A 14,613-nucleotide genomic window follows, 5' to 3' on the forward strand; every position below is an offset into this window, starting at 1 on the left:
TTCAAAACTATGACGTATTTTATAGCAAATTCAGAAACTATAGCATGCAATGGAGAAAAATCAAAACTAGCACCCCGTCGGCCACGCGTGGGCCGAAAAGGGTGTTTTCGGCCTTCCCTTGGCCGAAAAGGACTTTTCGTCCATGTCTTGGCCAAAGAGGTGCGTACCTGAGCCGAAAAGACCTTTTTGGTCAGCAGTAGGCCGAAAAGTCCTTTTTGGTCAGGAGTAGGCCGAAAAGTTCCTTGGGCCCACTTTTTCACGTTAACGGTTGGCCGGAGTCGCATGGCTTCACTCTTTGGCTTACGTTAGGCCGAAATGTATTTTTTTTAAATTCTGGCATATAAATACTGTGCAACCATTGCCCATCTTAAACATTGAAAAATATATTTTCACGCAACCCTTTCCCCCAACCATTGCCCATCTTAGGCATTGAAAAAAAAATCGCGCAACCCTTTCCCCTCAATATCTGGGTGGGCAATAGTTGCACATTATTTATATGCCAAAATTTAAAAAAAATACATTTCGGCCTAATGTAAGCTGAAGAGTGGAGCCATGCAACTTCGCCCAACCATTAACGTGAAAAGGTGGGCACAAGGGACTTTTGGGCCTACTGCTGATCAAAAAGGACTTTTCGACCTATTACTGACAAAAAGGTCTTTTCGGTCCAGGTACCCACCTCTTTGGGCAAGGCACCGCCAAAAAGTCCTTTTCGGCCAAGGGGAAGCCGAAAACACCCTTTTCGGCCCACGCGTGACCGACGGGTGCTAGTTTTGAATTTTTTTTTCTTCACTGCATGCTAATGTTTCTGAATTTGCTATAAAATACGTCATAGTTTTGAAAAAAAATCTCTTCGATATGCCCAACCCTCCGCTCCACCACTCTTCTTTTCTGGCGTCGATAGACCACGCCACACCTCGAACCATCGACCTTCGAGTCTCTTGCGCAGGCGACATCGCGGCCAGCCACGGCGTCGCTGGCTCCGGGTCTGGCCTCTTGGCTCGGCGTCGCCGCGGACGCTGCGGCCAACAGTGTTAGTCCCCTGCCTCGGGCCGCGTCTCGCCTTCTTTCTCTACCCGTTGAATGGACTGCGCCAAGTTGCATTTCCGGGCAATTTGCAGATAGCAAACACGTAAAAGATGATGGTATACACGGGTTCAAGAGATGGACAGGTAACCCGAGCGATGGAGTTCCGTAAGATGAAGCTGAACAACTGGATAGTCCGGGTGAGCAGGAGGGGATCACGGCGATGCGGGACTGTTCCTCGTCTCCCTGTCCCGTGGCGCGTCGACCGGGTGGACAGAGGTGCAGTGAAGACTTGTTCGCCCGCTACGGCCACGCCTACCGGTACGTGCATGTCACATCCTTCTCCGACGACCCATCCGCGACGGACGGCCATGGCCGCGGCTTTCTGCGCGCTCGTGATCCGCGCTTGCGGCGCCCGCTGCGACGTGGCCACCCGGCACGCTGCCCGCCCGGGTCCTTCGTACCTGCCTTTTGCTATCATGTACTACTAGCCGGTAGTTTGCTTTGCGCATCGCCGCACGCACGTAATCCTTTTCACCAACCGTGGTAGGCTGCTAGCTAGTACTGTACATGTTACCCTGCATTAGACGGAGTACGTGACGAAAGAATTACTGGTCTCACAAGTTTGCTTTGTAAACCACACCGAGCCGAGCCGATCGCATCCTAGTTGTTGATTCCATACCTCGATCAGGGTTGCCCCCGTTATTGAGTGAAGCAAATTTTGAACGTAATTCCAAATCAGTTTTTTTCCACTGACTGAGGGATATAATAAAGTAGTCCCCAACCAAAATAATAATAATAATAAAGTAGTCCCACCTAAACCACCATCCACATGCTTTGAGAAATTTGTTATTCTGGTCAACATGCGAAAGCCATTTCTTATCCAGCGGCCAATCGCACCATGATAGCGCTGGATTTTCGAAATCTCTTCCAAGGCCCGGAATAAAGAAGCCGTGAAGGCCCCTTCCTTTTGACAAAATTTGATCTCGAAGTGACAGCAGGCATGCACGCACCCAATCTTGTTTGCAACGGGCAGTATTACTCTCATGATCATTGCGTCAGTGAGTGGAGGAAAACCAATCCCGGCGATTTATCTCAGGAGCTGATTCAGCCCCTAGCGCAAGTTCCAGCTGGGTTCCAGGCCAGCCATGCATCCGGGTTTTTCGTGGTACGGCTGCCGAATTATAGGACTTGTGTCTGATCTTGATGGTGGTTACTCTGAATCTGGATTGCTTCCTCCGGACAGCTGCTTCCCTATATGGCTGGAGGGGAAGAAGACGATCAATCCGTTGTCAAATCATGTGCTCCACATTTTTCCTTGTCAGGGATATGCATCAAGAGCTACATCAGGAGGGGGCAATTTGTTCTACAGGCATTATGTAATTTATTATTGTGATATAATTGGATTGCCATGTCAGTTATCAGTTAAATATGGAGGCGCTGACTGCAGAATGAGAAGTGACCCAATAATTTTTTCTTTCAAAGGTTTCTTTGAATACCTAGTTCTTTTTGAAAGGCTCTAGTTTTAAATACTTTGTCTTGTTTGGTTCTGTTTGCCTCTGTTTCGGTAACTATTTGCGTAACCCTACAAGGGCAGCGCTCTTCAGCAAGTAAAGTCGCTCGGGTAAAAGAAAAGGATAACAAGTCAAGTCGCTGAAATTGAAGCTAGCTCTCGGACTTTGTGGTGGCCAGCTGCGGTGAATCGGCGCGTGTGGACGTGGGGCGTTCCTTTGTGATGATGGGTGCGTTGGTGTTTCTCAATAGTGAAGTTGGAGTCGTCGATACTCGAGGTTAGGAGATGATGACTATGACGTCTGGATAACCACGAGAAAAAAGTTTTCTAATCTACGGCTACGGGTGCCAAGTTTTTGTGTCCGTGACCATGTAGGCAATGTAGCGGGTGGAACGCACCATTCCGTAAGAAGTTGAGAGACCATGTCGAGAAGGAAGAGGAAATGCAAGCAAAGCTGGAACGATCATCAACCCCAATCAAGAACCGGGCCTCAAACAAACAAGAGAAAGAGATCCACGTCAACACAAGAAGAAGAAGGAGGAGGGTGGGACATTGCCATCAGACCCGACCGTGCGCGCAAGACGTGCGGGTCACCGCAACCCCACGCAGGCACCCACCGCCCGCCCACATGCCCGGATTTGACCGCCATGCCGAGCACCGGATCCTCGCCGTGCCGCGCGCGACTTGCCACGCCCAACGTGCGTACGTTGATGTTGCGTTTGTGCCGCCACTGCCGCTTGACTGACGTGAGAGCGGTGTGCGCCTTTGGCCGCTTGTTCACTTGAGAGAGAGGGGGTGGTGGTCGCCATCAGATCAGCTGGCTAGCTCGCCCGTGCGGGGAACGGGGTTTGGGGGCCGCTACAGGCCAACGGGGGTTTAATGCCGCGCCCGTGCGCGCCCCCGTCCCGTTCCGTTCCGTCCAAGTGGGGCTTGCCTTGCCTGTGTCTGCTGCCCCCGTGATGATATCGGTGAGACCGGGATCCCGGCGGGTTTTCCTGCGTCATGCATGCATGCATGCAGTGGTGCAACCTGCAGGTATGTTGTGCGGCTGACTTTTCACGGCTTATTACTGGTTCTCAATTTTGCACACAATTTTCCTTACGGCCAATGTACAGAACATCGTGGATTCTCGAGCGACGGGATCATGTCTCGTGCTAGTAGAGTAGATGCTACAGGAAGTGGGCGACGTACACGCAGCAGCAGAATAAATTCTTGGCTTCAGGTGGTGCTTCTGCCAAGCTGACATGATGAGTGAGAGTGTGGGGTCGCCTCTGTCCAACCTTCATCTATCAGATGCGACTAGACAACGAGCCTAGTTGTACTCCCAAACGCAGCAAGAGGCCACTTCATTTACCTCCTCCTCCTCCTCCTCCTCCTCTTCTTCTTCTTCTTCTTCTTCTTAAAAACAACAACTTCATTCCCCTTAATTAACATGTATAGTACAATCGTTACGATACAATGGATGTTCTCGCATCTAAGCCCCCAAATCCATTTCCTATGAGAACATCTAGCTCAAATTATCCATGTCTAGTGGAGAACTCGACGCCTTACGTCCAATTTTCCTTTGCGGGTACCTCCAATCTTTGTTACCGATAATACTACAAAATATATATCATGTGAAGAGAGAGTGGTGCTTAACTCTAGTATTAGAGGCAGATTACCTAATACAGAAAAAAATGAGAAAAAGTTATGCGCAGACAAAATAGAATCGAAGGTGGTACTACTCCTAGTTCTGAAAGAAAGTCCGGTCCACTAATATGATTGGTGTGCATGATTAAATGGCGGCCCTCAAGAAATTATAAAGTAATGCAGCTTCTTTACTTACTAATAATAATCATATCCGTGTGGAACCATTCTTGAATTGTAATCGTGTCACCTGCCCTTGCTTTTGTTCTCTTTTCCGGAGAGGGGCCTAAGCTTCTTTTGTGAGTGGGAGCGAGGTGCTTATGAAATTCAGTCACAAGAGACAAGCAGGCATGGGCTAAGTTTGGAGGGCAATAGGTTACACGCAAGATGACAATGGCCAATATTTAAGCACCAAAATGTTTCTTTCCCTTTCACCTTTAGTGCGTTTGGAACTTTTCACCATCACAGGCCTCCCATAATTAGGTCCTACTATATTCTATCTCATGTTTCTCCGGAAATTAGTGGTGGTTGCAGCAAAGGTAATCATACCGTTCCTATGGATTCTTTCAACTAGTTAATTTACCTTGGCGTTGTACGATTGGTCCTCGACTGTTTGGATTAGAATCCCTGCCAAATATCCGCGTTTTGCCTGGTTAATTCCCCGACAGCAAACTGAAAACTCGAAAGTTTTGGAATTCCTGACGAAAGATTGCCCTAGATCGTGGTCCAACAAGAAGAAGAAACATCGTGGACAATACTGACGCGGAAGCACAGAAACATGGATGTAGCCACATTTTCGTGGTGGTCTCGTGTGCTATTTACTCTGACGTACGAGGCCCTGATGGATCGGGCGGCCATGGATGCATCCATCGAGCAACATAACCAGGATGTCGACCACGCGCGAATTCACAACCGATGTGTGTTTATTATACACGTAATAACAAAACAAAGACAATACGTAACCGTTCAATCAAGTAAAGTAAGCTTTGGGTTCTTGACAAGAAACGGCGAAGATTCATGCATGCGTGCGTGCGTGCGTGCGCGCTGCTGCTTTACATCGCGGTCACGTATGGTTGGGACGGAGCAATCCACGTCGCCGTCGAGGCCGCGCTCCAGAGGGAGCAGGGAGGGTGCACGCGGCCCCGGCGGAAAGCGCCGCTGCCGCCGTGTCCCGGCGCAGCGGTCGCCGTCGGCCGCGCACATTGCGCGGACAGCGGTGTGGCCGGCGCCATCAGAGCGCGATCAGATCACTGCTCACGGCGACCCGCTGCAGGGCGAGCGAGCTGTGCCCAGCCGTGCGCGCGCGTGGGCGGGGTCAAGGGTGTGACCGCCAGGACAAAATCATTATCACGGCCACTGATTCGATTCAATCGGTTGGTGTTGGCGTCGTTCGGAATTAAGGACGCGCCCGGCGCGCTCGTGCGCACGCACGCATGCACGCCCGTCCGTGGTTAGTGGCAGTCCCTCTCTCGGCGGGACGAGGGAGATGGCCAGAATGAAACAACAAACAAGGCAGGCATGCATGCATGCAGCTGCGTGATGGGCGTCCTTGATGGACAGCTTAATTGACGTACAGCGAGGCAGGTGACGAGCTTTGAGCGCGCCAACCCCCTTGTCCTATCAAGTTTTCTCTTCTATCAGCCTATCAGGGATGGATGGGTTGATGGACTGAGTGGCTCCTTTGGCACTTTGGCAGGCTTCTGTTGATGCTAGTTGTGAGGTCAAATCAAGTGGTATGTACAGTGCGTCGTCGACTCTGTTGAACCCTAATACTAGCTTGCTTTCCGCGAGGGTGTGAAGTTTCTTCGCCAGCCCGTGGTACAACGGGCCCACACCAAAGATGCGACCTCATTTAACTCGGGGGTCGTTGGTTATTTCCAGTTCCACACGTTGGAGCCTGGCCTGGCCTGCATCGCAGGTGCCTGCACGCAAGCTATAGCCCATCCGCGCCGTACATGCGGAAGCTAGATCCTACTACTACGTAGGAGTACCGGACGGTAGACACATTAAAGCTACCATCTGATTCCCATGAATGAACAACACACGATTCCAAGAAGATAAAATGGAGTACGTATTGGAACAAGGCCAGGCAGCAGCCCGGACCGGGCGCCTCAGACTCCGCACCGTCACATGAACTGTCTCTCCACATAGTCGTCGCATCTCGCATCCCCTCTCCGACCACCTCCACTAGTCTATTGCCAACTCGCGCGCACCCAGCTGTACGCATGCACCTTGGCGAAAAACTACGGAGCACTTGTGAGATCTCAAGATTAACATATGAGCTGAAGAAGAGATATCCTAGTCGTCGTCACTGACACCGGCAACGGCGAGAATTTTAAGCTGCATGCAGGTCCCGGAAGGCCACGCTGAACCGGCGGCAGATCGAGGCGAGGCGTGATCGGTCGTGCTGGCCTTTCACGTACGACGCCTCTCGACGAGTACCGAAACCAGGAGCTGGATTTTAATACAACGGGCTGCTCGAATCTGCCGGTGCGTGACTCTGACGCGTCTCCCGACTACTACTATAATTTTCGAGCTGGTTTCCTGCGCGCTGTGCACATGTGACATGGACATAGAAGAAGCAATTTGCTAGCTCCAACTCCAGCTGGCTCAAGCATGGAACAAACTAACGGCTTGGGTATAGCATATCTCAAATTCCCGATGCATGGATATGATCGCTGCTTGGCTTTGCAGTCAAATGGCCTCGACAGCAGGAACTAAACCATTTTAACCTTATCCTGTGTGTCCGGCGTGCCATTGTTTCTCTTGGCCAAAAAATGGTGACAGGACAAGATGCATGAAACCAGCATTATGTTGTACTACTAGCCGTGCTGGGCTGTACGGACCATTCAACAGATCTAGTAGCGTCCATACGGCTTGACCGTACGCTCCAAGTACATTGTACGATACACATGAAATGTGTAGAGAATAATTTGGTGCATCGATAATTGATTGATCGTGCACTAGACACATATATATATAGGTACAAGGGGTGTGACCGGTGTCTTGTCTCCCAAGATACAAGTAAATACAGAGGGAGAGAGACACTACAGGTGCGGCATACAAAACCCAGACCTACGTACATGTACACATGCTCAACACCCCCCGCAGTCGAAGCGTCGCCGGTGACGCAGAGACTGGACCGAAAGCCCTCAAACGTCGAGGTGGGTAGTCCCTTCGTCATGGCATCGACGAACTGCTGATCGGTGGGCACATGGAGAACTCGAACACGACCAAGTGCGATGTGCTCCCTGACGAAGTGAATGTCGAGCTCAATATGCTTCGTCCGTCGGTGATGGACAGGGTTGGCGGCAAGATACACCGCGGAGACGTTATCGCAGTAAACAAGCGTCGCCTTGGTAACCTCGCATAGCAACTCCTGAAGTAGCTGTCGGACCCAAGAGCACTCTGCAACGGCGTTGGCCACGGCCCTGTACTCGGCCTCGGCGCTCGATCGTGAGACCGTGAGTTGTCGTTTAGACGACCACGAAATCAAAGAGGGCCCAAGGTAGACGCAGTAGCCGGAAGTGGAGCTTCGAGTGTCGGGACACCCAGCCCAGTCAGCGTCGGAGTAGGCGACAAGGCTGGTGTCAGGTGATGCCGTCAGGGTGAGACCCATAGCTGTGGTGCCACGTATGTACCGAAGGATACGTTTCACCAGAGCCCAATGAGTATCACGAGGAGCATGCATATGAAGGCACACCTGCTGGACAGCGTACTTAATGTCCGGACGCGTCAGTGTGAGGTACTGAAGCGCACCGACGATGGAGCGGTAGAAGGGAGCGTTGGACGCCGGAGATCCCTCGACGGCGGACACCTTTGCCTTCGTGTCGACAGGCGTAGGAGCAGGCTTGCAGTTAAGCATGCCCGCTCGCTCCAGAAGCTCGTAGGCATACTTCTGCTGATGCAAGAAGAAGCCAGTAGCCCGACGCACAACCTTGATGCCGAGGAAGTAGTGGAGAGCCCCCAAATCCTTGAGGGCGAACTCAGTGCCGAGGCGAGCTGTGATCTGCTGAAGAAGCGCTGGCAAGGAGGCAGTCAGGATGATGTCATCGACGTACAGGAGGAGGTACGCGGTGGCGGGACCCTGGTGATAAACAAACAGGGAGGCATCGGATCGTGTGGACCGGAACCCCTGCTGCTGAAGGAAGGCCGCGATCCGCTGGTACCAGGCCCGAGGCACCTGCTTCAACCCGTAGAGAGATCGGGAAAGCAAGCACACGTGGTCCGGATAGTCGGTGTCTGTGACGCCCCCGATTCAATCGTACACTAATCATGCACGCAAACGTGTACGATCAAGATCAGGGACTCACGGGAAGATATCACAACACAACTCTAAAACATAAATAAGTCATACAAGCATCATAATACAAGCTAGGGGCCTCGAGGGCTCGAATACAAGTGCTCGATCATAGACGAGTCAACGAAAGCAACAATATCTGAGTACAGACATAAGTTAAACAAATTTGCCTTAAGAAGGCTAGCACAAACTGGGATACAGATCGAAAGAGGCGCAGGCCTCCTGCCTGGGATCCTCCTAACTACTCCTGGTCGTCGTCAGCGGCCTGCACGTAGTAGTAGGCACCTCCGGGGTAGTAGGAGTCGTCGTCGACGGTGGCGTCTGGCTCCTGGGCTCCAGCATCTGGTTGCGACAACCAGGTAGAAAGGAAAGGGGGAAAAGAGGGAGAAAAGCAACCGTGAGTACTCATCCAAAGTACTCGCAAGCAAGGAGCTACACTACATATGCATGGGTATATGTGTAAAGGGCCATATCGGTGGACTGAACTGCAGAATGCCAGAATAAGAGGGGGATAGCTAATCCTGTCGAAGACTACGCTTCTGGACACCTCCATTTTGCAGCATGTAGAAGAGAGTAGATTGAAGTCCTCCAAGTAGCATCGCATAACATAATCCTACCCGGCGATCCCCTCCTCGTCGCCCTGTTAGAGAGCGATCACCGGGTTATATCTGGCACTTGGAAGGGTGTGTTTTATTAAGTATCCGGTTCTAGTTGTCATAAGGTCAAGGTAGAACTCTGGGTCGTCCTTTTACGGAGGGACACGGCTATTCAAATAGATAAACTTCCCTGCAGGGGTGCACCACATAACCCAACACGCTCGATCCCATTTGGCCGGACACACTTTCCTGGGTCATGCCCGGCCTCGGAAGATCAACACGTCGCAGCCCCACCTAGGCACAACAGAGAGGTCAGCACGCCGGTCTAAATCCTATGGCGCAGGGGTCTGGGCCCATCGCCCATTGCACACCTGCATATTGCGAACGCGGCCGGAATCAGACCTAGCCTAGCAGGCGTTCCAGTCCAATCCGGCGCGCGCCGTTCAGTCGCTGACGTCACGAAGGCTTCGGCTGATACCACGACGTCGAGTGCCCATAACTATTCCCGCGTAGTTGGTTAGTGCGTATAGACCAAATGGCCAGACTCAGATCAAATACCAAGATCTCGTTAAGCGTGTTAAGTATCGGCGAACGCCGACCAGGACCAGGCCCACCTCTCTCCTAGGTGGTCTCAACCTGCCATCTCGCTCCGCCACAAAGTAACAGTCGGGGGCCGTCGGGAACCCAGGCCCACCTCTACCGGGATGGAGCCACCTGCCCCTTCAGCCCCCATCTCCGAACAGTATCATAAGTAATGTAACAGTATAAAGTATGTAGTGTATGCCCGTGATCACCTCCCGAAGTGATCACGGCCCAGTAGTATAGCATGACAGACGGACAAGAGTGTAGGGCCACTGATGGAACACTAGCATCCTATACTAAGCAGTAGGATAGCAGGTAAGGGTAACAACTGTAGCAACAATGACAGGCTATGCAACAGAATAGGATTAACCGAAGAGCAGTAACATGCTACACTCTTCTAATGCAAGCAGTATAGAGAAGAATAGGCGATATCTGGTGATCAAAGGGGGGGCTTGCCTGGAAGCTCTGTTGCACAGAAAGAAGGGTCGTCGGTGACGTAGTTGTACTCGGTGGCATCAGCGCCGGTCTCGGGGTCTACCGGAGAAGAAGAGGGGGGAAGAAACAGTAAATACAGAGCAAACAAAGCATCACAAAACATAACGAGGCAATACGCGGTGCTAGGTATGCCCTAACATGGTAGAAGGTGATACCGGCGAAGGGGGGAAACGTCTCGGAAAGTACTCCCGGTGTTTCGCGTTTTCGGACAGATGAACCGGAGGGGGAAAGTTGCGTGTTTTCTATGCTAGGGATGTGTGGCGGACGAACGAGCTGCATATTCGGATTCATCTTGTCGTTCTGAGCAACTTTCATGTACAAAGTATTTTCATCCGAGCTACGGTTTATTTTATATTAATTTTTAAAGATTTAAACAATTTTCTGAATTTACTTATCTATGTAATTCTAACATTATCCAGAATAGTGCCTGCTGATGTCATCATGATGTCAGCAGGACATCGGCGGTCAAAGTTTGACCATTGACCGGTCAACTGACAGGTGGGGCCAGTTTGCCATTGACTTAGTTTAACTAAACCGAATTAGCTAGTTTAATTAAGTGATTAGGTTAAGCTAACATATTTAATTAAGTTAATTAAATTAGTTAACTAATTAATTAATTCATTAATTAAATTATATTTTTATTATTATTATTATTTTCTTATCTCCTTTTTTTAATCTATTCTGGGGCGGGCCCCACTGGTCATAGGCCCAAGGGCCAAAGCGGGCTAACGGGCGTGGTCATGCGAGCGCTAGCGGACATCAGCGCCTGGAGTGAACCCGAACAGGCGCTCGGCCCCAGCGGCCACGGCAGGGCGACCACAGGGAGCGGGGGGGGGGGGGCAGGGTGGCGCGCCGGCATGGAGCAGTGCAGGGCCGCCGCAGGGCGAAAGCAGGGCGACGGTGGGGGAAGCCGGGCGATGACGGGTAGCGGCAGCAGCAGGGGAGGCAGTGTAGCGGCGGGAGCCAGGGCGGCAGGTCGGGGCGCGGCGAGCGCATTCCGGCATGGCCCGACGGAGGTGGAGGTGGCCTGGGCGATGCCGGGGAAGGCGGCGCGGGCGCGAGGAGCGCGAGGGGCCGTGGGTGCAGCGACAGCGGGCGCCGGAGCGCGGTCGGTCGAGCGAGCAGTTAAGAACCGGGACGAGGCCCGTGCGTGAGGAGGCGCGGCCGTGCGTGGCCGTGGCAAGGGCGCGCCCGGGCACTGCAGTGACGAGCAGAAGGTGAGGTAGGCGCGCTGTGACCGGGACGGGCGACAGGGATGGGGAGAGAGAGGGAGGTGCTCACGGCGAGGCCGTAGGGTACTGGCAGTGGGCTCGGGGAGGTCCGGTGAGGCGGCACCGGCGACGGAGAGGACGGCGGCGTCCGATGCGGGGTCGAGGGCACGATGCAGGAACAGCGGCCTCGGCACAGGGCAAGGAGGAGGACGGGGACGAGTCGGCGACGGTGGTGGGGTCGACGACGGGGACGAGGTCGAGGCGGAGCGGCTCTGGCAGGCGGCGACGTCATGCGCCCCCGATCCCGATCTGGATCGGGGAGGGAGAGCGAGGAGTGGGGGAGAGTGGGGACGTGGGCTAGGGTTCCAGGGGGTGTGGAGGGCCATATAGGCCAGGACGGCTGGGCCGGCCAGCTAGGCCATTTGGCCCGGTGGAGGGGGCTTTTGTTTTCAACAGTTTTCCTATTATTTTGTTTTTACCTTTTTATTTATTTTTCTTTTTACTGTTTTAATTTTAGTCCCATCTTATATATTTTTTATAAAAACATAAAAGTTGTGGCAAAATCAGTATTACTAATTATACCTCTGATACTAAAGTTTAAACCCCTAGATAAAATATTTTAACATTTTATAATTAACAAAAGGCATTTATTAAATTGGTTATGTTGTTGTTTCATTCCCATTTGAGCATTTAAACATTTTATAAAAGTGTGGTTTCTACACCATAATTACCTATGCATTATTTGGCTCACTCCGAACATTTTTGTTTTAATATTTGAAATCTTTTATTGTTTGCTTGATTTTGAATTTGAATTCGAATCGGTTTCGAACTAACGCAAGACTAGCAACAGTAATCAAGGTGACGTGGCATCATTAGCAGAGGGCTACTGTAGCTTAATTATCCAGGCGTCACAATTCTCCTCCACTACAAGAAATCCCGTCCCGAGATTTAAGAGGGAGCAAGGGGGAAGGGATTTGGTTATGAAATTCTAACGGGTCTTCTCGGTGTTGGGTGCTCTTCTCGAAGAGGTCAATCCAATACGTTGATGCCTTCATTCCTCTGCTCCAGGTCATCATGATGAAGTCGTCCTCCTTTCTTCGAGAACTCCATCGTACGTACGAAGGACAAGGGGTGGGCATTCCGGGAGAACTGACCTCTGCGAGGTCAACTATCTGGTCGATACATCGAGGAAGGTGGCGGAAGTAACTCTCGAATCGGAACTTAAGAAAATATCGAGAGCAAAGTAAGGAGGTATTATGGGAAGTTTCGAGCAGGCAGGCAATCGTTCGATGCCTGATACGAAATGTGAAAGGGGTTTAGAGCAATGGGAATAAGTATTGCGTCTGATACCAGAATAGATCACTTGGCAGGTGGCCCGTGAATTACATACAAAGTCAAGTGCGAGGAATAACTTTGACAACAGGGTGTACAGGAGAGTCAGGTTTCGATCCTGTGGAACTGTGGGTTATGGGCCCACCATGTGGGTTAAAAGTAGGAAGGGCGGAGACGTCTTGCGTGATCATGTAAGCAAGGCATGTCAGCGGAAAGCCTGTCAGTTATGTCGGCAACAACATTGATACCAAGGGCGAGGGACGAAGAGAACCATTTTCCTGTTCGTTTAAACGAGGCAGACCAATAGGCAAAGTTCTTGTCCATCGGTGGTTACCGGAAATCATCAACAGTAATATCAGGGTCTTACTAACAGAGTGGTACAACAAGGTGCTTACCTAAGCAGGGAATTATTACTGCTCAGTTAAGTCAGATTACAAGAAAGGTTAATCAAAACAATGGAAAGGAAAATGTGTCTAAACACATATTCCAGGGGTATATCCTTCCCAAGGACAAGCAGAGCATGATAACCAAGACATGATATAAAGTAGGAAACCCTTTAAGGTGAGGGGAGAGAAATTTCATGACATTACCCATTCAACGGTGTTTGGATAATTGAGCAAGAAACAATTAGCATTGGGATAAGTGTTCTTGTTGAAAATCGGAGTACCACAGACATGCTTCGAGATAGCATTGACATGGTCGTCCAGCAAAGGTCAGACTTTGGATACATGAAGGATTCATTAGGAACAACTTGTAGAATAAGTCTTACCATTTCTCATGGAAGAATAGATAACCTTGCTAAAATGGAACTATAACAATAGGTCCTCCGGCCAGGTGTGCTAGGCATGATATCACCTTACTGGGTCATATAAAGACCAATGTTGTGACTCTTGGAAAGTGTTCCAACCATCATATCTGACCGAGATTCAGATCTGATCGGTGTTAGGATACCTCAGACTCAGGATCCTGAGATAAAAAGGTGCGACGCGAATTGACGAGAAGACGCCATAAGATTCTTAGGAAATGAACTATGGAAGTGTGTTCTGAAACAAGAGTTCATCAGTAAACCAAGGAGAAGATGAGGAGGTGGCTGATAGGCTCAGCGACAAATCATCGAGATTTACAAAAGATGAATTTCCACAATGATGTGAACAAGGAGGTAACACTTGTCAGATCAAACGATATAATGATGTATGCTCGAGGAAAACATACACAATTAAACATTGGTTGAAAGGTGCACCCGAAATATGGGCTGGGTTGCACGATCAATGTTAGAATGGTGACTTAATGAACAAGAGAATTAGAATGAAACTCGACCATTCACTTCAAAGCAATAGGGTTGCTAGAAGTTTTGAATTCACACATCATAGTTCAATTGTCAGTATTCCAGTTAGAAACAACACGGGTACCAAGAAAGAATGGTGAGGGTGAGAAGTATCACTATACCAGGAATTCTTAAGAGGTAGTGAAATTCCCACGACATTCTTGACATAAAAGGTGGTAATATTCCAAGGTAAAGAAGAACAAATGCTGGGTAGCAAGGAACTCAGGGTATAACACAAAACACGAACAAGTTTGTGTTGGAGGGAAGACAATAAAGTGGCCGATGATAACACAACTCATCGAGGGCAAGGATGTATTTGTCATCGTGAATGCGATTGATATCCTGGAAGAGCTCAGAATGTTGATGGTGATCTTGACAAATTTTGTCGAGAGGCTCCACGAAGAAGCCATTGAACAACGGCTACATCAAGCAACAAGACTAATGCAGAGAAAGATTATTGGAACCACGGATACGACACCAACTCGGAATCAAGCTTGTTGTTCGAGGTGAAACGATAAGACAAGGAAGAATCGACGTAAGCTTAGCTCATCGCCGAAAGTGGTGCTCCAGAAATAAGGACTAGGTAGCACAGTTAAAATCAGCACGATACT

At 50.4% G+C, this 14,613-nt stretch overlaps 1 long non-coding RNA gene across 1 annotated transcript; it reads left to right on the forward strand.

The window, feature by feature from the left end:
* The first annotated feature begins 857 nt into the window (after positions 1-857).
* LOC120976739 (uncharacterized) lies at positions 858-2,502 on the forward strand. Its single transcript, XR_005773003.3, has 2 exons — positions 858-1,030; positions 1,119-2,502. It is a non-coding gene; the product is annotated as an uncharacterized lncRNA (long non-coding RNA).
* The last annotated feature ends 12,111 nt before the right edge of the window (positions 2,503-14,613 follow it).

This window comes from Aegilops tauschii, chromosome 3, assembly GCF_002575655.3.
Source record: "Aegilops tauschii subsp. strangulata cultivar AL8/78 chromosome 3, Aet v6.0, whole genome shotgun sequence".
In the NCBI taxonomy this organism is placed as follows: domain Eukaryota; kingdom Viridiplantae; phylum Streptophyta; class Magnoliopsida; order Poales; family Poaceae; genus Aegilops; species Aegilops tauschii.